Genomic DNA, 24,593 nt, shown 5'->3' on the forward strand with positions numbered 1-24,593 from the left:
CATTTGTAGTTATAAATCTTTATTAACTAGTTCAGTGTGAAATCTAATTTCTTCATAAATGCCAAACAATATATAATATGCTCTTTTGAGCAACGCTTTTCAGATTATGTTCTCATATAGCCTTTTACAGCCCTTTACAGCTTTTCTGTAAACTGGCCTGAGATGTACCACTAAATGAAATTGAATGATAGGGGTCCATTGTGGTTGGAATAGATACACACAGTGATTGATTTAGGTAGATTAGAAGGTGGATGGATGGATAGATAGACATACACACACACATTCCTCTCTTTGAGTCCCCCTGGGTAAGCTGATGGATGAGTACTCTGAAGGAAAAGCAGCCACGAGTGAGCTGCAGCATCCTTACTTAACCTCCAAACTTAACCTTTGCTGTAATATATATAGAAAAATGAATTCTGAACTGAATTCCCTCCTTAACCTCCAACATGCAGGCACTATGCCTCTGCCCAGTTTCTTTACCCATGCCTTTTATTATATCCCATCCCCAACTGAACCCTATCTCTGACCTGGTCAATAGGTGTGAGACCCAGATATTCTCACCCGGGAGATGCTGTTTCTTTTTTTCCAGAGGCCAGAGGTGGTTTCTAGTAAACACCTGTATCATTTTGCAGGGATTTCTTAAAATGGGTGGCCAGACTCACCTCACTGTGCCTAGGTGCCAATATGGCCTCTCAGTTTTATTCCCCTTGCAATCCAAAATCTGCCAGAACTGGACAGCAGTTTGATCCTTGAATTAGACCCTGGTTCATGATGCTTGCTTCGCACCCTCCCACCAGCTGTGCTTTATTTTTCTTTGATTCTAACTATTACAGAAAAGACAAGTCAGACTCCTTCATCGCTAGGCAAAGTTCCAAGTAAACTGCATTGGGAATCCTTGGCATTTTAACAATGGCTCACCGCTCCCCTTGTGACTAATGGGCAACACAGGCCTGTTTATGAATTCAAGTCTCTGTCCCTGAATCACGTAATTTTAATTGTTCTGTTACTTCATTTCGATCCTCGTCACCTCAGCATTTTTCTCACTGTTCATTTTCAAATTTGGTGTCCAACCTATTCCTGTGTGCTTTCCTTAATGCCTAGACCAAGGACTCTCTGGCTTGCTCATTCTCCCACTTGGGCACCCTGGACCCCAGCCAGTGGTGGCCCTTACCACTTGGCTCCTTCCTCAGTGCCCTTGGACCTCTTTGGCTCGCAACTGCTTCTGCTGAAGGTCTTCCTTTTGGCTCCATGATCTTCATGGCTGAGGCTGCTTCATTACTTCTGGAGGGAAATCTTGCTGCTTTCTGTAAACATTATTTTCTTATGACATATTTATGTGGAACTGTGCCATTTCTTTTCCTACTTATTCTGAATGAATTGAGCATTCCTGGATCAGGTATTAGTGGAAGGTTCCTGTTGGATGGGGGTGGGATGATGAGGTGGTGAGAGAAGACATGGGCGATAGTAACCTCCCAGGTTTTACAACCGAAGGATCAATCCTTTATTACTACCACAGTGAACTTTATCTTAAAATATGCTGCATCCATGTTTCTTCCAACTTTGAGAATCTAATCTATTTCAGCAAGGATCCTACCACAGTGTTATAGCTCCCTGCATTCCAGAGGGATCCTTTGTTATCTGCCACCTTGGAACTTCCAAAACAATGTCTGCTCCCCCAACATGTGGGCCTTCTTCTGCCTCCCCCAGCATCTGGGCCTCACTGTAGCTCAGGCCAACTGCCAACAGCTCCAACCTAGGCTGGCTTCTACTCTTACAGAGAGAATATTTTCGGGCCCTTTCCGAGATCCCGCATAACTAGTTTCCTCCACACTTTGATCTGTTGCCACAGCAACATTTTGGCTTCCTGTGCCCAGTTCTGCTGCTCTCCGTTGCTTTAAGCACAAATGGCATGCAATTTGGGATGTAACCATACTTTCTGTTTCCTAGTTTCACTAAAAATGAAGTTCTTGTGTGGTTTTCTTTTTCATTCTCTTTGCTGTACTATACAGAGAAATTAATTCTGAATTCCCTCCATATTCCTAGCAAAAACATGACTCCCTTGAACTGCAATTTTGATTTCCTTTTCAACCCAAAAATTAGTGAGATGTTTTTAAGTTTCCAAGTGGAGGCTTTCTTGTTAGTATTGTTTTGGTGAGGTTTTGTTTTATTTTCGTTTTGTTTTGTTTTTCTATGTATGTATTTTATACTGGTGAGAGAATATAGCCCGTGTAGTTTCTAATTTCTATTTAATTTTACTTTGTAGTTTAATGCGTTATGTTTAGAAAAATATGTATTCACTATTTTTTGAGTACATAATTTTATAAATATTTGACAACTTAAGATCATTATTTGCTTTAGTAAAATATCTTACATTCATATTATTTTAAAATTTGATACAACAGTTTAGTTTAAAAGTATGCTAAAAGCTCTTAAATGTGTCAATTTATCCTTCCTAACAAACCACATTTTTTTCCCTAAATTTCAAAGACTTGTTTAGGATACAAAGGCTTATAACTTATGGGCAGTTGGTGAATTGTACATTTTAGCATAATAAAGTATCCTTCTTTGACACTGAAAAATTTCTTCATAATTTATTCTACTTTGTTCAATATTAGTATTTGCAATGGTTGGAATGTGTCCCCAAAAAAGCATATGTTGGAAATGTAATATTCTATGCAACAGTGTTGGTAGCTGAGGCTTAATGATGACAGGTGTTTAGGTCACAACAACTCCATCCTCATAAATGAATTAGTGCCAATACAAAAAGGCTAAAAGCCTGTGAATTCAACCTATTGCACTTGGGCACGCTCTCTCTCTTTCTCTTTCTCTCTCTCCACTCTCTCTTTTTATCCCTTTTGCCTCCCACCATAGTATGAGACAGCCAGAAGATTTTTGCAAGATGTAGTCCTCTCATCCTTGGACTTGCTAGCCTCTAGGACTGTAATAAATCAATCTGTTCTTTGTAAATTATCCAGTTGGATATTCTGTTATAGCAGCACAAAATGGAGTAAGACGGTATTTCTATCCATAATTAATTTTTGTTAGCAGTTGCCTGAGTTTATCATTGTCCATTGGTTTATTTTAATCACTTGGTGTCATTTTATTTTAGGTCCTTCTTGTTTTTGTTTTTGTTTTGAGACAGGGCCTCACTCTGCCGCTCAGGCTGGAGTGCAGTGGTGTGACTATGGCTTACTGCAACCTCAATCTTCCAGGCTCAAGCAATCCTTGCACCTGTTTCCTGAGTAGGTAGGACTACAGGCAAGCACGACCACGCCCAGCTAATTTTTTTATTTTTGTAGAGATAGGGTCTCGCTATGTTACCCAGGCTGATCTCAAACTCCTGGGCTCAAGTGATCCTCCCTCCTTGGCCTCCCAAAGTGCTGGGACTACAGGTATAAGCCATTGCCACCAGCACTTTTTGAACAGCAAATACACACACACACACACACACACACACACACACACACCATCTTCACTGAGAAGCAGAAAAATTTAGATTTAATGCAGTGATATAAATGGGCATTACAAATGCATATATATCTACCCTTAACATTAAAGTTTCCTGTGTTTGTCTTCCCTTAGAATCTCCCTTCCTCTCTGCAAAATGCAACTATTATTCCAAATTTGGAGTTGATCATTATCTTGCTTTCATCATAGTAAATATTGTCTTTGTTTCTGACAACAAATTAACATCATAATTAATATCACAATGTATTTTTCTGTTACTTGTTTTCTTCATTCAACATGATTTTAAGAATTATGCAAGTTTATTACTGTATCTGTATTCCACTGATCTTGATGTTGCATAGAATTCCACATTATTATTATATCAAAATCTGTGTATCAGTTTACCTGCAAATGGACACTGGGTTGTTTCCAGCTTTTTGCAATTACAAAGAATGCTCTCGTGACTTTTCCTGCACATTGCTCTTGGTGCCTTATTCAATAATTTCCCTAAGGTGCATATATACTTAAGGGTAGAGCTGCTGTGCTTTAGGATATACTCAGCTTCAACTTTACAAAATGCCAATTTTTTTTCCAAGCAGATTATTTCAGTTGGAAGTCCACCATCAGAGTATGAGTTCCCCTCACCCTATATCCTCATCGATTTTTGATAATATTAGACTTTTCAGTGTTTGTCTATTTAGTGATTTTAAAATGTTATTTCAAGGACTGTTCTAATTCACAATTCTGATAACTATTGTGAGTGAGCTTAACTTTTGTATATTTATTGGTCATTTATATATCCCTTTTTGTGAACTGCCCTTTCACATCTTTTGATCATTTTCTTCTGGGGCTATTCTTAGATGTTCTGGATATTGGTCCTATGTAAATTATGTGTGATATAAGTTTAGTTTGTGGCTTTTTTTTCTTTAGAGTATATTTTGATAAAAGTTCCTAATTTTAATGTGGTCAAATTTATTCATTTTTTCTTATACATTTTTGTTTTTAAAATGTGTATCTTTTTAATAAATATTTTTCTACTTTGAAGTCACACAAATATTTCTTTCGCATTTGCATTTAAAAGTTTTACAGTTTTGCCTTCAATATGTTGGTCCTTAGTTCATCTGGAATTTATTATGATGTATATATATCCATTAATCCAGTGTCATAAATTCAAACTTACTGAATTATACGTCCTTTACCCACTGGTCTTTAATGACCATTCTTCATATACAAGGGGTCCTGACGCTCTTTCCATTCTATTCTATTGGCCCAGTCGTCTACTTCCCCTCTCACCAATAACAGCACATGGTCTTAAATCCAGTGGTGTATATATCTTCTCATGTAGTCAGAAAATTCCCCAACTTCCTCTTTATTTTCAATGGTATTTTGGCTCTTCTTGAACTTGTGTTCCTTCGTTTCATTTTAATATCATTGTGCCCAATTCTATAAAACATTTTGTTGAAATTTTTCTGGAAACAGCATGAAACTATAGATCACATTGGGGAAAACTGGCATTTTTATGATATTGATGCTTTCTAACCATGAATATATCTCTCCATCTGTGCAGTACTTCTTCAACTTCTTTTAATGATTTTAATTTTCCCCACTAAGATCTTGCATGCCTTTCCTTTTTGAGAATTTATTCCTGATTACAGTGGACCCTTCAACAATGCGAGGGCTAGCAGTGCTGACCACCTGTGCAGTCAAAAATCTGCACATAATTTTTGACTCCTCCAAAACTTTACCAATAGCCTACTGTTGATCAGAAGTCTTACCAATAACATAAAGTTATTTAACATATATTTTATATCTATATGTGTTATATACTGTACTCTTACAATAAAGTAAGCCAGAGAAAAGAAAATGTTGGCCAGGTGCGGTGGCCCATGGTTGTAATTCCAGCACTTTGGGAGGCTGAGGCGGGAGAACTGCTTGAGACAAGGAGTTTGAGACCAGCCTCAGCAACATAGCGAGACCCCATCTCTCAAAAAAATTAAAAATTTAACCAGGTACAGTGGCATGCACCTACTGTAGTCCCAGCTACTTGGGAGGCTGAGGTGGAGAATCGCTTGAGCCCAGGAGGTTGAAGTTACAGTGAGCCATGATCACACCACTGCACTCCAGCCTGGGCAACAGAGCAAGACCTTGTCTCAGAAAAGTAAAGAAAATGTTATTTAAAAAATCATAAAGAAGAGAAAATATACTTACTATTCATTAAGTGGAAGTGGAGCATCATAAAGGTCTTCATCCTCGTGTCTTCATGGTGAATATGCTGAGGAGGAGGAAGGGGAGGAGGGGAGTTGGTCTTGCTGTCTCAAGGGTGGCAGAGGCAGAAGAAAATCATATATAAGTGGACCTGCACAGTTCAAGCCCATGTTGTTCAAAGGTCAACTGTACTGTAAATTTGTTATATTTTATTAACCAGTTAATCACATTTCCACTTCTTTGTTTTTATAGAAAATGCAATATTTTATATATTTAGCCAACTGTGCCAAACTCTTAATTCTTATGTTTTAGATTATTTTTCTCTGTAGACAATTGTGTCATCTCTGAATAATGAAAGTTTGCTTTATTTCACTCCTATCCTTTCAACTTTTTTTTTATCTGTTGTTAAAAGCCCCCCTATACCATGCCTAAGTAATAAGTAATCTCAATATTATATTCCATCTCATATAATAAAATTTGACTTCCTAAAAGGGCTTGCTTCTTTTTAATTCAATGTCAATGCTGGAATTTCAGTTCTTAGCCTTGAAACCCTGGTGAAAAACTTCTCAGCAAGAAGGAAAAAAATGTTCTCACCTTCCCCTGAAGCTGGGGAGAACAATAAACGAAACCTGTTGTCATAAATGGTTATTTCTAACAATTTTTCCAACCCCTAGACTTCAGATATTTTGGACAGGACCTGACAAAATGACCCTTAATCTGTAAAACATCTATACTTTTGACCACTCATCTTTCTTAATAATTTAGTTCTCTGGTGATAATGTTTGAGTTTAAAATCTCACGCTTCAAAAGGTAACGTGATTTGTGAATTTTCTATCAAATCAGAAAAGAATCACTGGCATTGCTCTCTTCCCACACATGCATAGGATAAAAGAGCTCTACTGGACATTTTATTAATCAAAGAGCCTGAGAGACGGCTGAATGGCTGAACCAAGCAGAGAGAGTGGGGGGAAGGTAATTCCTTGCTGGGCCTTAAAAGGAGCCCACGAGATGGGGAGAAAAAAAAAAAAGCCAAATAAGATGAACCTCTATTTAGGCCCCAATGAGAGCCTGCTTGACTCTGATCTTTCTTTAGCTGGCTCAACATTTTGTTCTTAATTATTTTTACTCAAAATCAAGAACTATTAGAAAATAAGAACAATTATGGAGTTTTGTTGTTGATTTCCACCTCTCTACATATATACATGGAATATATATCTCCTCCCGGTACACATGAACACATGCAAAAACATATTTAACTGAAACAAAAGTTTCATGAAACTATAGTTACTCTCATCACCTGTGATGCAGGCAAGTATTTTCAATTCTATTTTATTCTATTTCATTCTACTTGGAAAAAAAAAGTCTTTTGATCTCAACATAAATGGATTCTGACCTGCAGTTTCAAGCCAATACGTTACAGTAAGAGTAAATGTAGGGTTTCTCCCAGTTTTATCTGGCAGTCCCAAAGCCAGGATCAGAGTAACCGATGGAGCATCATCTGTACGGTCCACATCTGAGGAGGAGGTCTGGGAAAAGATCCAACATATAAGACGGGCGAGGAGACTCAGGCCTGTAATCCCAGCACTTTAGGAGGCAGAGGCGGGAGGATAACTTGAGGTCAACAGTTCGAGACAAGCTATGCAAACATGGTGAAACCCCGTCTCTACTTAAAATACAGAAATTATCCAGGTGTGGTGGTGCGCACCTGTAGATCCAGCTTCTCGGGAGGCCGAGGCACGAAAACCGCTTGAACCTGGGAGGCGGAGGTTGCAGTGAGCCGAGATCGCACGACTGCACTCCAGCCTGGGCGACAGAGGGAGACCCTGTCTCAAATAAAAAATAGTAATAATAATAATAAAATGTATCCCTAGTCTGGCTTTCAGGGTCTTAGATGAGATTCGGAAGTGGACTTACGAGCCTTAGGAGCGCAGTCAGTGCTGTGGATTCCCACATCCATGGGACCTGCGATTTCGGGTTATTCTGTTCAGGGACAGATGATGTCCCTCGTTTCTACCTACCAATGGACTGGTCAAGATTCTCATTTATCAAGTCAGTTGGAGTGGGCTTAAGTAAGTTCTCAGCCAAGGCTGTGGGGTCTGGAGGACCAGATATCCCGACCAAAAGCCCCTCCCTCCCACTTCTTTCACACGCCTGCCGCAGAGGTGTACGGGTGGGAGTGGGTAACTGAGGCAAGAAGCAGAGGAGGCGGGACCGAGAGAAGACAAACTATCCTAGAGGAAAAGCTCGAGCTGTTACCCCTCCCCACTTTTTCCGCCTTCCCTCTTCCCCCTCTTTCCCTTCTTGCCCCTCTCCAGCTTTTCTGGTCCAACCCTCTTCTGTGCCTAACACTGGCACCTCCTTTTCTTCCGGCTGATGAATAATTGTTGGCACAGCAGCCTCCCTGGGGCACTGAGGGGCGGGAAGGTTAGAAGGAGCCAGGGCTAGAGTCCTGGAAGGTGGCAGTCAGGTCGCAGGGCCACAGCAGTCATTCTGGGACTCTCTCTTCCGGGTGTTTCTCCAGCGCCACGCAGGAGAAGACGGAGCCTGGGGGCTGCGACTGGAGGAACGGGAAGCGCAGTATCGGGATCACGGCCCTGGGACCAGGAGCAACGCAGACTCTCCAGAGCCAATTCCTACTTCAGCCAGCGCAAGGGCGCGACGACCTGGCGCGGTGCATCTCAGGCCGCCGCGGGGACCCCCCTAAGGGACTCGGAGGCGTTTGCCTACCCTAGAAGAGGCAGAGAATAACCCAGCAGGGAGTTAAGCAGGCTCGGCCCGCGGCGTTCGTCCCGCCTCCACGGCGCCGAGCCCTGATTGGCGTTCAGCCAGGCCAATCATAGCCTCAGCGTCAGAGGCGCACGGAGCTGGAGCGCCCAGGCACGTCCGCGGTTCCCAAGGATGCAAACTCTCTGGCGCGGCAGCCCGGGCTGCAGTACCCCTGAGGGGGTCCTCCCTGTCTGCGCCTCCCGCCGCCGGCCCTGAAAGGTCTGCACCTGAGGCTGGATACTTGGACAGAGGCAGACACTGCGGCTCAAAACCCCAAGGGCGGGGTGCCTACTGTACAGAGTCCGGGAACGCCTGCCTGGAAGAGTTCCGGCGGCTCCCCGAACACTTGGAGAAAGCGCTTGGATGCAGTTGCTGGGTGAGATTTGGGATGGTGATTGTGTTTTCCAGAAGGCGCTGGGGCGGGGTGGTGAAGGAGGGATACAGACCTCTAGATTCCTCTCTCTTTGGGGTGAGGTGGGGGACAGCAGTGAGAGTAGTTCTCGTCCCTGACCCTCCTCCGGGCCGGCCGTTGGAGGAGAGAGAAGGGGAGGGAGAAGGGTCTGCCCAGGCCTTCAGACACTTTATACTTTGTGGGAGATGTATGTATTCTGAGTGTCCCTGCTCTGGAGGGATTGTTAAAGAATCCAGGTTCTTGGAGAGGGTCTTAGGAGAACACTCCAGGTGATATCCTTATTCTTCCTATTTTCACTGTGTTTTTTTGGGTACTTGTTCCCTTTAACCCAAGGTGGTCTTGGTGTCCGGCAGCTGTTTTCTCTGCCAGGCACCACCCTCTGGGCCTCACGTCTTCATCCCTCAAGTCCGCTGCCTCTGAGCTGCTACTTACATCTGGTCTGTTTCTACCTCTGCTGGACCAGAAGTTTGCATTAACACCCCCACCCCATCCTGCAAGACCAGCGCTTCCAACCAAGCGCGCTCTCCTCTGAACCTAGAACCTGCTTGGAAATCTGAGTATTTCCTGTACGCCCAGGTGAAGATTGATGTCTGAGTTTCACATCTCCCGATTCTGTTGTGTACTATATCGTTTCTCTGCTTGGTTATATATGCCTCCATTGAGTGAACCACATCTCCAGAATTTCTCCTAACCCTCCCTGTATACTCCCCGGCAATCCTCTTTCTTTTTTTTTCTCCAAATCCTCCTCCCCCCACCAGAAATAACTTTACCCCTGTGCCACTTCTTCTGGCATGGAGCACTAAGGAGCCGTACCACACCCAGTGCCAGAGGTGGAAGAGAAATGAGGTTTGAAATGTGGGGAACAAGAAGCTAATCTGTGGGAAATTCTTCCACTCCTCAGACATGTAAAGATGTGTTGGAGACTCTCATAAATATATATTCAGTAATGCAGCATATGCTATGATGACTATGTATTCATTTTTTATGGGAATCAAGAATTCAGAAAGATCAAAAATCCCTGTGTGTAGAAGACATGTACAGGAATATCACACATAGTGAGCACAACTGTGAGTGAAATCCCATGTTTCATGCTTCCCAGCAGTCCCAGAGGGAACCTCCAAATGTGTACAAGATTCAGACTCCATGTAACCTGCATCTGTCTATGCACTAGCTATGTGAGCTGTTACTTCAATCTTGATGAGGTTACTCTGGAAGCCTGGGATCTTGATTTTTGCCTGTCACTGATCACCTGGCTACAGGAAAGGAGACCTAAATCCAGAACTTAAATTTATGAACACCAGGTCTGTGGGCACTAGACCTCAGAAGTAGGTGGCTATTGGCTGGTCCCTTCTGGAGTGAGGCAGACATACCTATGCCGTATGCAACATGAAAGGTTGCCTGAGCCCCTCAGCCTGGAGAGGGACTTTCTTCTCAGACCAGGGAAATCAGAAGCCATCAGATGCCTTCAGTAGAGAATCCAGCACAAAGAGGATCATAAGTCATCTCCTCTCCACTTCTCTATAGTCATCATGGACATAATTGCTAGCCTACCTTTCCTTGGTACTCTGGTTAGTAGAGTGAAGTTGAGATAATATAGGTGAAAAAACTGAGCAGAAAGGAAGTGAGGATGCGGGGCCTCTACAGTTTGCCTCATGGGTTTCCCACTCTAAATAGATGAGGTACACAACATTCTGGCAGTGTCACACTAGGGCCAGAGTTGGTAGCTCACAGATGTACGACAGAGGATGGAAGGAGTATGCCTCTCAGGCAGGCAAGTTTAGCCTGGGAGACAGAGGATGTGGCTTAAAAGTTACTGCCTACAAGACCAGTGCATGCAAGTGAGTCCCTGCTGCTGCTTGGGTCAGAGGAGACGAGACAGAAGGCTGGTGAAAACTCACCAACTGGTGGTCAGCCTGAGAAGCAGTCAAGATGGAGAACTGCAAAATTAACAGCACAAGTTTTTCAGGAGTCTCAGTGCCCAATGTGAGGTCTACCAGGGATGCCCAGCCCCTATGGTCTGAGCCCCAGGAGCCTGGTCTGGATGTGGATGCCCTCTGCTTATTCATAGAGACCTGGGAAGCTGAGCCAGGAACCTGGATAGTGACCAGAAGCTCACCCAGACACCTGAGAAATGCTTCCCTTATATCCAAGAGATCCCTGTGTGTAGAACACATGAATCTATTGGAATATCACACACAGTGAGCAAAGTCTTCTTACACTTACTAAACTCTCTCTGTAGATTTACTAAATTTTTCATCAGTGATTTAATGGAGGGAAACCAGGTCCCAGACTCAATTAAAAAAAAAAAAAAAAAAAAAAAAACTAGGTGAGCGTGTATGCATGTGTAAATTGTAGTATACAGTGGTATGATTGGATAGTCAAAGGAATATCTAACCCAAGTGTACCTAAGGAGTAAATTTGGAGTCAGAGGAAGTTGGTCATTGTAGGAAAGTAACTGCTGCAAGAAAGATTTCTTGGAATGTAATTATCTAATGTGAGGCATTTATGCCTCTTTCCCTCCATGTTTCTAGTTTCTGCCTTGGGTTTGGCATTTATTTATCCTGCTTCAAGTATAAGACTAATGGTTTATTCGAGGGCCTACAACTTCCACTTCTGCCCTGGCTTCACACAGATCATTTTTTTCTTCTCAAGTCATTGTATTTTCACTGGTAGTAAAAGAAGGTAATGTCTTCATCTTCAAATAAATTAGGGGGAGGGGTTCAAATTATGAGGGAAAAGAAAAATTGGTTCTTCTGCTGTGGGGAAGAGTTGCTGAAAATTAAAGGACAACCTACTGAGCTGAAGAGAGCTTTGGGGTTTGGTAATTTGAGGTGTGAGGTGGGTCTTCAAGAATGCCATGGGCTTCAGGACTACTGTGTCTCTCCCTTAGTATTTTCCTCCTCAGTTTGAGAGGACTTCCTGGTAAAGGACTGAAAGAAATGTCCACTCCATCGTGTCTCTGCTGACACCTAGCTTCTCTTCTCCAGTTATAGGTCCATTTTCCTATTGGGGTAACACAAGAAGGAGGAAGAATAGCTCAGGTCTTCCCTTCACATCTCTCCTACAAGGATTGTGAAATGTCATATGCCTCTTCCCATAGACTTAGATAGACCTAAAATTGTCAACATGTGTCCAGATAGTTGCAAAAAAATATGATTTCCAGCATATTCTCCATATTAACACTTTACAGTAAAACTGTTAGTCACTCATATGTTCAATTCAATCTAAATATCATAATGTTTTGACACCCATTATCATTAATTTTAAAAATATATAAACAACCTCTTTCTTAATGGTTGGAAATTTTACATTGTTCTTTTTTTTCCCCCTTTGAATCCATATTTTTATTTTCCCCCTCCCTGCAGAATTTTTCTTTTTCTTTTCTTTCTTTTTTTTTTTTTTTTTTTTGAGTTCTCAACCCTGGTTGCATCCTAATATAATTTTTTCTTTGTTCTTGGAAATCTTTTATTGAGCCACCTATTATACTTCTTTGCAACAAAATATGTTCTTACACTGCATTTTTAATTTCTTGTTCCAAGTGTTTAAAAAGTTATATGGGCTGGGTGCAGTGGCCCACACCTGTAATCCCAGCACTTTGTGAGGCGGAAGCAGGAGGATTACTTGAGCCCAGGAGTTCAAGACCAGCCTAGGCAACATAGGGAAACCTCATCTCTACAAAAAAAAAAAAAAAAAAAAAAAAAAAAAATGCTGGACATGGTGGCTCCTGCCTGTAGTGTCAGCTACTTGGGAGGCTGAGGTAGGAGGATCACTTGAGCCCAGGAGGTTGAGGCTGCAGTGAGCCATGATCATGCCACTGCATGCACTCTAGCCTGGATGACAGAGTGAGATGCTGTCTCAAAAAAAAAGGTATATGGATTAAGATAGGATTACCAACTGTTAGAGATCAAAATAATGTCAATACAGATTGGATATGCTTTATTTGAAATGCTTGGGACCAAAAGTGTTTTGGATTTCAGATTATCTTGGATTTTAAAATATTTGTATGTATATAATGGGATACCTTGGGGCCGGGACCCAAGTCTAAACATGAAATTCACTTATGTTTCTTATATACATTATGCACATAGCCTGAAGGTAATTTTATACAATATTAAAATAATTTTGTATGTGAAACAAAGTTGTGTTAAGTACAGTACTTACGTGTGGCATCATATTGGTGCTCAAAAAGTTTCAGATTTTGGAGCATTTCAGATTTTCTGATGAGGGATGCTCAATCTGTAATACACATTTTGGTAAATAAAAGTATAAGTTTGTAAAGGTAAAATTTAACTGGAAATGCATCTCTTAATGAGATGGATAGGGACTTTATTTTCCCAATTTCATGTTGACAAATGTTACTTATTGTTAATGAATCTGGGCTGTATATTATTTCAATTTAAAAAAATTTAACATGAAAGAACTAAGGAATCTTGATCATATAAATGAATGAGAAAATAAAGACTTGTTGAGGCAACTTGACTCCATTTTAAAAATTTCTTCTTAGTCATATGCAAAACTCATGTAATGGGCTATTATTAAATAATATTTTTAATAATCTGTCAGCTGACAACTCAGGTATAAGGTTCTTCTTCAATTTTGTTGAAAGCAAAGAATTAGAAACCACTTGACTTGCAGAACTATTTTTATACATACACTTTTAGTTTTTAGAACCATACCAAAGACTTCACAAAGTCTTATAAAATAACTAATAATTATACCTGCTGCTCTTTCACTTAGAGATACCTTGTTCATGAATCTCAAATTGGATAAAACTAGGGTGAAAGAAAAACAACCCCACACACACAAAATTGGAGATAAAAAATCAATAGATTCTTAATAAATATCTCTTCATTTTTTATGTCATCTGGAAGTGCCTTTTAAAACTATGACAGAGATAGTGCTGTATAGTTTACAGTACGTGTGTATGTGTTTAATTTCATTATTGTACAAAATGGTTAATTTTATAATCATGCATTTGATAGATGTAGAACAGTGTGTCAACCTCCAAGCAGGAGAAATTAATCCAAAATAAATGAAACTGGATTTCTAAAGTTTAGAACATCACATCCAAGATTGCATTTGGGAACATTTTGTTTTGTATCCATACACAAATGAATTTCTGTTTTTAAGAACATAATTTAGTCTACTTAATGGAAATCAACAGCAAAATGAAGATAAGGTATTGGATAATTAATAAATATAGGTTTACAGAAATTCTATTACTGACTGCTATTATGTGCATTAATTACAGCAGAATCCACAAAATATTTCCATCAAATTAAATCTTACTCTAGGAGGTATATGATAAAAATAAATAAATGAACAGAGAAATAACAACATACTGTAAACTGTTACCCAAGTAGAAAAATACATTTACATGATCCAGAAATCTTTGGTAAAAATTAATGAAAATATTTCCCCTATTAGTCAGAAGAAGTTCAAGAAAACATACATTAAAATACCTTCAATATGTGTTTGTTTTACTCCATGATGTGATGTTGATCTGTGAGAAATTAATGTTGAGTGTTTTGCCTCCACTGCCTTGAAATAATGCAAAATAAGCAACTGAGCTGGGGGCAGTGGCTCATCCCTATAATCCCAGTGCTTTAGAAGCCAAGGAGGGAGAATCGCTGGAGCCTGGGTGACAGAATAAGACACTCTCTCTCTCTCTCTCTCATATATATATATATATATATATATATATATATGCGCAACTGAAGCGCAGATGGGACACAGGTAAGTGGGAGAATTCACCAAGCTCTTTGTTAGTATTTAGAGTGTTTCATAGAAAGCTAATATTTCTTCACTTTTTTTTTTTTTTTTTTTTTGACAAATTTAGAATATCCTAGCTCTGAGACAAAAATTGGGAACCTCAGCATGAGTTTGTCACCTGAATGAAATTTTAAAAAAAAAAAAAATCACGTTGAAGGCTGGGTGCAGTAATACATGCCCATAGTCCCAGCTACTCTGGAGGCTGAGGCAGGAGGATCACTTGAGCCCAGAAGTTCTGGAATTCGAGACTGGCTTGAGCAACATAGCAAGACTTCATTTCAAAACAAACAGGAAAAAACCCACCACCTTCAGTATTTCTTGCCAAAGCAAAGGAGCCATTCGTTCTTTACAGTGGTCAGGAAAGGAAGCATCAAGGCCATCAAATGAAAAATTTTCAGCATTTCAGCTTCTTTGCTCAGGGAAATATCTGAATCTAGAATATCACAACATAAGCCAGAACTGCCCCATTTCTCATGCCACATGTCACTCTTAAGGTTACTCAACCTCGAGCATGGTTGGCATTTGGGGCTGAATAATTCTTTATTATAGGGGGCTGTCCTGGGCATTGTAGGATGTTCATGAGCTACCTCAGTTTCCACTCACTAGATGCCAGTGGCATTGACCCCTGATCCCTCTACCCAAGTTGTGACAACTAAAAACGTCTCCGGATAATGGAGGAACCTTAAATGCATATTGCTAAGGAAAAGCCAATCTGAAAGGATTACATATCGTATGAGTCCAACTATATGGTAATCTGGAAAAGGCAAAACCATGGAGACAGTAAAAAGGTAGTGGTTACCAGTGGTCCATGGCAAGGGCTGGATGAATGGGTGGAGCACAAAGGATTTTTAAGGCAGTGAAACTATTCTGAATGATGTTGTAATGGTGGATACATGTCATACCTTTGTCAAAACCAGTAAAATATACAGCACAAAGAGTGAACCCTAGTGTAAACTGTGGACTTTACTTAATAATGTATCAATATTGACTCACCAGTTTTAACAAATGTACCACACTAATGCAAGATGTTACTAATAGTGGAAACTGGAGGGAAGAGGGCATGAGGGGACATATGGGAACTCTGTAATTCCTGTTCAATTTTTCTGTAACTGTTAAACTGTCCAAGAAAAGTCTGTTTTTATAAATGGAGGCGTGGTTTTATATGGATCAAAATACCATGATTGCCTTTTTATTTTACACATGGTGAAATTAGAGCAGGACATATTTTAAACTCAAAATTCACAAAATTAATTTATGAAAATGTTTACCCAGGTCAAGAATATTAAAGAAACTTAGATTAAGATTAATATTGTTACCTTGAATTTATTTTACTAAGTAATCCTCTAAGACTCCTCTACACATTATTAATCTAGAAGGATTTTTGAAGTCATTTAATGACAGTTATTGGTCTACAGTCAAATTGCATATCTCCATTAAACTACAGTTGTATTTTTTTATTTTCTGATCCAGAAACTTTTTAGGAACAGGAAATATTTATTTTAGAAAACAAGAACACTTCTTAAGCATTTGCTGTTAACAGTTATTTTCACATGTGCTTGTACTTACTTTACACTTGTCAGAACATAGTATTTACCTTTGAACCAAGGTTTTATAATAAGCAAGCACTTTTTTTATTTAAAAGGCACATTTTCCAAGTAAAAAAAATCATTAAAAATTCAGTCCTTTGAGGCCAATTTCTTTAAATCATTTAACCTACTTGTTTAAGGTATAGATTGGAATTTTTCTCAGCACTCTCTTGAAAACAGGTGACAGTGGAACCTTGTTAGGTTCACAAATCCTAGACTTTGATTATATAGCCCAGGCTCAAATTTTTCTCGAATGTTATGAACATTCAAAGCATTAGGAGTCTTGGTTTCATTTCTTAATTTTTTTTCTTTGAGTATATTTGAGACTCATCGTGGATTCAAATAAATTAATAATAATTTCACAAAACTGATAAAAATGGGAGCTCCGTTGAACATAAGAGACATTGATTAGTATTTTCTAACATCCTCCAAATGAGGATCCCATCGCTAATTTAGATGCTTCTTTCAAAGGAGGCTCCTTTCCTTCGTTATCCATAATATAGTCACACCAGTCCTGAAAAAAACATGCAACAGACTCCAGATCTTTATATTTCATACTCTAAAGTCATACAAGCAGATCTGCGTTTCCTCTGGTGGAAACTGTATAGCTGGTCATCTTTCCAGGACCCTTTTATCAAGAAACAATGCAGCTTCTACATTTGTGCTGCTTCTACACCAAAACAGCTGGAATCTATATGGTATGGTTCTGGATGCTCTTGTATACCTCACTCTTCATTTCTCACCTAACCCATGTGCTATGGTTTGAATGTTTCTCCCCTGCAAAACTCATGTTGAAATGTAATTGCTATTGTAACAGTATTAATAGGTGGAATCTTTAAGAGGTGATTAGGGTGGGATTGGTGATGTTATAAAAGGGTGAGTTCAGCCCCTTCTCGCTCGCGCTCTCAGCCTTCCACCTTCCTCTGTGTGATATGCAACAAAAAAGCCCTTCCCAGATGCCAGCATCTTGATTTTGGACTTCTCAACCTACAGAACTGTAAACCAGTAAATTTCTGTTCTTTGTAAATTACTTAGTCTGTGATATTCTGATATAGTAGCACAAAATGGACTATGACACCATGTGTTTGCACAGAAAGAAAAAAATTTCATACGATAATTGCCCCTCAATCTGCAGAGAATATGTTCTAATATCCTCAGTGGATGCCTGAAACTGCAGATAGTACCAAACCATATATACACTACGTTTTTGTTCCCCATACATACCCATGATAAAGTTTAATTTATAAGTTAGGCAGAGTAAGAGATTAACAATGACTAATAATGAAATAGAAGCGTTATAACGATGTGCCGTAATAAAAGTTACGTGGCTGACGCTTCTTTTTCTTCCTCTTTCTCTCAAAATATCTTAATATTTTTAAGCCATGGGTAACTGAAACTGCAGAAAGTGAAACTGTAGATAAACTGTTAACTCCATTTAAACAATAAAAGAAATAGTTATATTCTTGGGAAAACTGACAATTATCCAGCAGCCCCTTTGCAAAGGAAAAAAAAATGCATGTATTGGAAAAAATCTCAACAGGGTTCCCTAAGCTTTGCAAACACCAAACAGCATCCACCTATCCATCTTCAGAGAGCAACAGTTTTACTGTTATTTAGAAAAAGCAACCATTTCAGGTGCAGTTTTTGCACCTCAGCACTTCCCAGCTCTCTATTAATATGAGACAACTCACTATCCCTGACTTCAGTTTTTGTGAACCTAGATGCCTCACTAGAGACTAAACTCAGGCTAACTGGAGATCATAAAATTTTAGATGCTTGCTAGAGGTGGAACACAATTTTGATTGGAAACTTTCCAGCAACCAATTCTAAAGGTGTTAATGGTGACTGTTTTCTGAAACAAATCTGAAGAGTAACTAATATGATAAGACCAGAAATATATTTCTCTGGTAAGTCCCTATAAAAAGAAAGCTAGGTAATTAAATAATCTCTCAACAATATTGTTTTAGGAAACCCATTAGAGAGTTTCACAGGCCTGTTTCTTATGGGATTGCTCAATGTAAGTAAATACTATCAAACCAAAAAGTAACTTTGTAACAGGAATTCTACAGAGCCCCCATACCTTACAGAATGATGAGTACAACAATAGAAACAAATAGAAGATAACCTAGAAAAATAAAGCGAATAACTCTTAATGGCATGAGTTAGGTTAAGAAAAGCTTCCTGGAAAAAGATATCTGAATAGAATTTTAATAGAATTTAATAACATCTGAATAGATGTTTAATAAATTTAATAAATATCTGAATAGAATTTTAATAACAGCTAGGAATTTCCCAAGCAGGTAGAAGAAGGGGGACATTCCAGGCAAAGGAAACCATGTGAATACAAAGGTAGGGAGTCATGAATCAATATGTTCGTTTTTGTTTTTGTTTTTGTTTTTGTTTTTAAAAAGAGCTGTAATAAGCTGGGCGCGGTGGCTGTAATCCCAGCACTTTGGGAGGCTGAAACAGATGGATCACTTGCGCCCAGGAGTTCAAAACCAACCTGGGCAACATGGCAAAACACTGTCTACAAAAATTAAAAAATTAGCCCTGTGCAGTGGTGTGCACCTGTGGTCCCGGCTACTTGGGAGGCTGAGGCGAAAGGAGCGCTGGAGGTGGGAGTTGGAGATTGCAGTGAGCGGAGATCATAGCACTGCACTCCAGCCTGAGCGACAGAGACTCTGTCTAAAAAAAAAAAAAAAAAAAAAAAAAAAAAGAAAGAAAAAAAAGCTATAATAAGATCTGCTTTCTAGACAATACAGTGAAATGAGGTAAGCTGAAGAGGTGGGCAGTAGCCTCTTACTCTGTGTAAGAGATTTGACATTATAAAGTAAGTTGCCAGAGTTCTGAATGAGGGCATTAGAAATAGTAATGAACAGGAGAGCATACACTTCAGAGCTGTCTGCTGTCTGGGAGGTGGAATTTACACTAAGTACAAGTAATAGAATGAAGGAGTTGGGGGAATGGTAAGAATCTAGGGTGAGTGTAAATCTTCTGGTTCAGGGGATAAACAACAGGAAGTCATTGAAATCTATTGGCCTATCTTGCATTTTGAAATGATTTTTACTCATGTAAGATTCTGTAACATTACATGGTCATTACGAAATATCTGTTTACTGAATTATGCAGGTATTCGAAATGTTCAAACATTTCATGCAATATCAAAAACTCAGACTGGCTGCAGTGGCTCATGCCTGTAATCCCAGCACACTGGGAGGCCAAGGCAGGAGGACTGTCTGAGCCCAGGAGTTCAAGACTAGCCTGGGCGGCATGGCAAGACCCCATCTCTACAAAAATTTTTTATATTTGCCAAAAGTGGTGGTGCACATCTGTGGTCTCGGCTACTTGGGAAGCTGAGGCAGGAGGATCACTTGCGCCCATAAGGTCGAGGCTGCATTCAGTGAGCCCTGGTCATGCCACTGCAATCCAGCCTTGACAACAGAGCAAAACCCTGCCTCAAAAAATTATTATATTCATTACTGTTGCTGCTGATATCAGAAAAAGTTCTAAGTACCCCACAGTAGCAGATACAATCTTTTCAAACTTCCAACTTCTACTTTTAAAAGCTTAAATTTTAGCACTGGCAACAAATATAACTAGTTGTTTTCCCTAAAGTGATAGTATCACTGTTTATTTTCAAGAAAATGTCTGCCAAATTCCCAAGTCTGAATAATCAATTTTCTGTCACTTTTTTTTTCCAAGTGAAAAGATGGTGTTTCCATTAAAGAAAAGAAAAAGTGGCTAATTCAGCTTGCAACTCAAACAAGTGTTTTTCCTAGAGACAATTACATTTCAGCATGCAGTAGAAGTGTTTTATGGGTACATCGCATTGTGTCACAAAGAATATTTTTTAAATGTGCTTAAGGGTTGAGATTTAATAAAAAATAATTTTTACAGCTTCATCAAGGACATTATTTTAGTAAAACTGATTTTTTTTTTTTTTTTTTTTTTTTTTTTTACTACAAATGTGTGGTAGTGAAGAATACAATGACTAATAATAAAATTTGGTGCCATTGCCTTAATTCGTGCTGAGACACCAGTCATTTTACCCACCACTGGATAAAATCCACCATTTTTGCACCATCAGTGCAAATGTTAACACAGTTAACACAGTTGTGGAGGATAAACCACCAGATTCAAAAAAGTCATATAACACTTTTAATGTTTCAGAACCTCTGTTGCCCAGAATTCACATAAAAGATCATCAGTGGTCAGTTGGTGCCGATACCTGACGAATGAAAGCAAAGCAGGATGTATAGCCATCTGTAGATCAGTCCCTTTGTAAGGCTAAGGTACAAATCTTTAGATGACTTTTTTTTTTTTTTTTGAGACGGAGTCTCACTCTGTCACCCAGGCTGGAGTGCAGTGGTGAGATCTCGGCTCACTGCAAGCTCTGCCTCCAGGGTTCACGCCATTCTCCTGCCTCAGCCTCCCAAGTAGCTAAGACTACAGGCACCCGCCATCAGCCTGGCTAATTTTTTTTTTTTTTTTTAGTAGAGACGGGTTTTCACCGTGTTAGCCAGGATGGTCTCAATCTCCTGACCTCGTGATCCACCCGCCTCGGCCTCCCAAAGTGCTGGGATTACAGGCGTGAGCCACTGCGCCTGGCCTAGATGACATATTAACTCAGTCTTTATGTTTGCAGTTAAATCTTTAATTTGGCAAGTTATTGCATCATTGGAAAATGCCAGCACTATGCATTCTTGTGATTTTTCATCCAGCAGGTGTTCAGCAATGTCAACTGTTCAAGCCTCTATTAGTCTCTTTGATTGTGTGTGCTCCTCCAGTCAATAAAATATGATGGCTTATCCTGTCAGAAGCTTTTAAAAAGTGTATTACATCTACATTTAGGTTATTTAATTCTTTTTTTAATAAACTTTGAATGATTAGTCCCAAAATGATACTGCAAATTTGTTGGAACCATATTAGTGTTTGAAAATGTTTTACTGTGCAAGACACAATATGATAAATTATTAACATCTATAAAGCTGAAGGAAATATCACTTTCAACATATTTTTGTTATGTGTAGTTGCACTCAGTTTCTTTGGAATAGATTTCTCCTTTTTATGAGGAATCAGATAACTTGCTGATATATCAGTGTCATCCTTTTCAGCATCTCTAGATATAGGCAATCTAGACACCAGAAAATGTGTTTTTCTCATCTCCCTTTTTAAAGCCAACCATCCACCCTATTCAGATAAAATTTTTTTAATTAAAAACGTTTTTGAAAAATATATTATTGCAGAACAACAAAGTAAACATACTTTTCGTTATGTTTCTGTGTAAAAGCAGAAAAAACTTTAGGATTTAAAAATGATTTCTTGGAAGATAATGAGATTACAAAGATTATAATAGGTATAACTGAAGATAGTTGGTAAGAGCACCGTAGAAAATAAACAAATAATTTCTGAAAACTACATATTTGTACCGTAAACTCACTACCTTTGAAAACTCTAGAAAATACAATACACAGGCATACAATCTGTTAGGTGTCAGAGAAATAGTCATCACTATTCATCACATGCCATTGTAGTCTTTGGTGAACTCTTCTGTACACTTACGAGAGTCAGAGTAAAAAAAAGGCAAATAACATCTTAGTTTTCTGAGTATTTTTGACCTTGTTGATCCTCTAAAAGGATCCAAGGGATCTCTCCCTCCCAATATCCCCAGGAATCCTCTGATCACATTTTGAGAACTGTTGGATAAGTCAGTTAATATTGCAGGAACATAGGCTATCTCCATGGGGAAAAAATGAAATCCCCAGATTTCTACCTCACACCATCACTAAAATAAATTGTAAATGAAATAAAGGGCTAAATGTGAAAAGGTAAAGGTTTAAAGCTTTGGGGGGAAAATGTAGAATAACTTTATTATTTCAAGGTAGATACCCTAACAACAGCACGTGCTGAAAAAGAAATGTGAAGAAATGGGAATTTGCATAGAATCTTGGTGGAAAGGTTAGTTTTCCCACTTATTTCAACTACTTATTTCACATATGCAGTGTTGTACAAATTTAAAGAGACAAGTATCCTACAGACAAGTAATTCTATGTTTATGTGCCCTAGAGACCTGAAGACATTCTCAAATACATAAACAAAGAAGTATACATAAGGATGTTCATTGCAGGTTTGCTTATAATTAATGGAAAGTCAGGGGATGCCCATCAGTGAATAAAAAAGCAAATAAAATTGTGTTGCCTTTCTACAATATATTGTGCAACCATTAAAACAAACTAAATATCCATATTTCACAAGGACAATTCTCACAACATAATAACAAATGATATGCACTAACTTTAAACTAGTAATTGCATCTGGGGAGGGAAAAGAAAGGTGGACCTGAAGTCAGGTGCAAACAGCACAACTGTATTTGAGTAGTGGTTGCATGAGCATTGTTCCATGTATTTTCTGTATGTTACAAATATTTACTATTAATTATAACAACATAAGATGTACTCTAACTCCTTCATGCTGCTAATTATAGAATATCTACTTTGTTGACTAAACCCTTTGGCTGTGTATATATATATATATATATATATATATATATATAGCAGAACAACAAAGTAAACATACTTTTCGTTATGTTTCTGTGTAAAAGCAGAAAAAACTTTAGGATTTAAAAATGATTTCTTGGAAGATAATGAGATTACAAAGATTATAACAGGTATAACTGAAGATAGTTGGTAAGAGCACCTATTTCCGTTCATGGTTCTGTGGGTAAATAACAGTTGACTTTTTTCCTCTGCTTAGTATTTTTAAAAATCTATTAGTTTATCGATCTCTTACTGATTTTTAGTTTTAATATTTGTATTGTTAAGTATTTTAAACACACAGAAAGACTAGTGAACACCCATTACCCAAACACCCAGCTTTATCAAATCTTAGTATTTTGTCCTATTTGTTTCAATAGTTTTCTTATGAATCAGTGACTATAATAAAATTGATACCTCTGAATCCTTCCATTTTCTTTTTACCATCCTCAAATATAACCACCAATGTGAAGTCAGTTTTATTTATCATTGCTATGCATGTTTTTAATATTTTTACTAAATGTTTATGAATTCTTAAGCATTATAAAGCATTATATTATAGAGTTTTTAAGTTTTATAAAATATTATCTGATATCGTTACTTTAAGGAAACCTGCAGTAACCCCTTCTGAAAAAGAATAATCACACATAATTTGTTACATATTAAAATAACTGCTCCTAAATAGTGATGTGGCCTTGGGCAAGCTTTTTCAAGTTTCTCTGAGCTCCAACTTTTCCTTATCTGTGTGATAAAAGAATATGAGACTATGTCTGCACTCTCTTTCAGATTATAAGTCTGTATAAATTATTCAACCTAAATGTTCCCATTGGTTTACTTAAAGGATAGTTTTGTCCACTTATGAACAACTCTGTTTCATCAAAATTAGAATTTACTGAATGTTCATTAGTTTTAACTTTTTTAAGTGGTTTATCACAGAATTCTTTCAATGCTGAGATTTTCAAATATATTGCAACCATCGAGAGGACATTCTTGAATATTCACTATGAGCCTGATGCTATGCGAGGTGCCAGAGATACAAGAGGGAACTTGACAGGTACAGTCTGTCCCCCACAAAGCTTATGGCTGAGTTTTTAAAATATAATTCAAGCTTTTCAGGAACACAGTCAATCCATAAAGCAATAGGGAGAAACATTTCCAATATCAAGAGGCACTGATGAATGAATGTGTGAATGCCTAAATTTTATAACTATTTTATTTTTTGTAGACATAAAAAATAAGCATTCACTGTATGATCCTTAAATAAAATCATTGGCAAAGTGTAGCCTATAAATGTCTGCAAACACCTCACCAAAGGCTAGAAGACATTTTGCCAGAAGGAAGTAATGTTTACATTTCTATATTGTGTTTCTTTTTCCTCTACATATGCATTTTGTCCTATGCCTATGTCTCCTTCTTAATAGGCTTTGACATCAACCCAAAGCAAATGTTTCCTATTATTTTATCTATTTATTGAATATACATTGTTTTCTGAATGCTATTCCTTTCGTTTACCAGTTCTAGTAATCTGGGTTTGCTCTTATTTCTCTTTACTCTAAAATGGTTTTTTTTTTTTAATCTGTAACATAAAACTTAGTGCTTGGTTATATACAGGAAGGCATTGTTTTCTAAAAACACTGGTTTACAAAATGGAATGTGCACACTACAAGGAATGTGCAAATGATCCTTGAGGATACAGGAAGGAAGTGTTAAAGTTTCTATTTATTTTGGTAACTTATAAACTTTCTATTTGTTATGGTGTGAGTTTTGATGTATATAGTCAAGCCATATACTAGTACATGGGATAATGTATAAATAAACATGTAAGTGTCGATAAGTACTCAACTATTTTTTACTGAGAGGGCTTTAGGCTTT

At 38.5% G+C, this 24,593-nt stretch overlaps 2 long non-coding RNA genes across 8 annotated transcripts; one reads left to right on the plus strand and one right to left on the minus strand.

The window, feature by feature from the left end:
* Positions 1–2: 2 nt before the first annotated feature.
* On the minus strand, positions 3–11,141 carry LOC103222355 (uncharacterized). Of its 7 annotated transcripts, none has more exons than XR_012089132.1 (4): positions 7,567–11,141; positions 7,046–7,475; positions 5,656–5,719; positions 3–1,413 (listed from the first exon to the last, which is right to left on the minus strand). It is a non-coding gene; the product is annotated as an uncharacterized lncRNA (long non-coding RNA). The 7 variants fall into 7 exon arrangements; XR_012089130.1 differs by having other exon boundaries at positions 7,046–7,178; positions 7,358–11,141; XR_012089129.1 differs by having other exon boundaries at positions 3–1,304; positions 7,046–8,062.
* Positions 8,442–18,585, plus strand: LOC140708876 (uncharacterized). The gene is made up of 2 exons (XR_012089136.1): positions 8,442–8,794; positions 9,164–18,585. It is a non-coding gene; the product is annotated as an uncharacterized lncRNA (long non-coding RNA).
* Positions 18,586–24,593: the final 6,008 nt, after the last annotated feature.

The sequence above is a fragment of the Chlorocebus sabaeus genome, chromosome 17 (assembly GCF_047675955.1).
Source record: "Chlorocebus sabaeus isolate Y175 chromosome 17, mChlSab1.0.hap1, whole genome shotgun sequence".
Lineage (NCBI taxonomy): Eukaryota > Metazoa > Chordata > Mammalia > Primates > Cercopithecidae > Chlorocebus > Chlorocebus sabaeus.